The sequence below is a fragment of the Lupinus angustifolius genome, chromosome LG15, assembly GCF_001865875.1.
Source record: "Lupinus angustifolius cultivar Tanjil chromosome LG15, LupAngTanjil_v1.0, whole genome shotgun sequence".
Taxonomy (NCBI): domain Eukaryota; kingdom Viridiplantae; phylum Streptophyta; class Magnoliopsida; order Fabales; family Fabaceae; genus Lupinus; species Lupinus angustifolius.
In genome coordinates, this window is record NC_032023.1 from 5,684,730 (window position 1) to 5,685,542 (window position 813).

Genomic DNA, 813 nt, shown 5'->3' on the forward strand with positions numbered 1-813 from the left:
AGTTGGTCCATAACGATTTTCTAAAATATTTTCACTCGGAATACCGAAATTCGAAGTTCCAACCGTAAAGTAAAATCGGGCGATCATTTTTGGCTACTCGAATATTGGCCGACAATACTCGAGCATGGTTTTAATTGCATGCATTTCGCCGAAGTCATCGCGTCGCATGNACTTCACAAAATCTACCTACTAAATCTTATAGATTTCACTCCTTGATTTACTACCACCAAATCCCCTAAATCACTCACTTAACCCATGATTCACTCACCCTCTTGGATTTTCTAAATTGCCTTGGGAAATAGGTTTAGAAATCCGATTTCTCCCACCCCACCACTCTATAAATACCCATGTATCCTCATGTACTAGCACTTTGCAAAAATTTGGCAATTTGAAGATTTGAGAGTAAGTTACTCTCATCATCTTTTCTTCTTCTTTCAATCTTCACTCTCTTCACATCTCTTCACATTCAACCAATGGATGTTGAAGTATGTTGTTCATGAGTATGTTAAGAACATATGCAACCGTTGAAATTTTCTAAAACACTTTCTAACTCATTTTGGAAGCAAAACCGAAAATGAGTGTTCTTGAACTCATGAAAAATGTGTTTTGAAACTATGAACAAGTTGTTTTCAAGAAATTATTACATTGTTTTAATATATGAGTTTTTACTTGTTTAAGCCTTTAACCATGGCTTTGGACAAGTTGGAAAATGGATGGATGAAAGAGTTTTAAGTATTTTAATAGTAATGAGTTTTGAAATATCGGAAAACTAACGAGTTTTATTATGGTAGTTACGAAGATTTCCGGCATTTG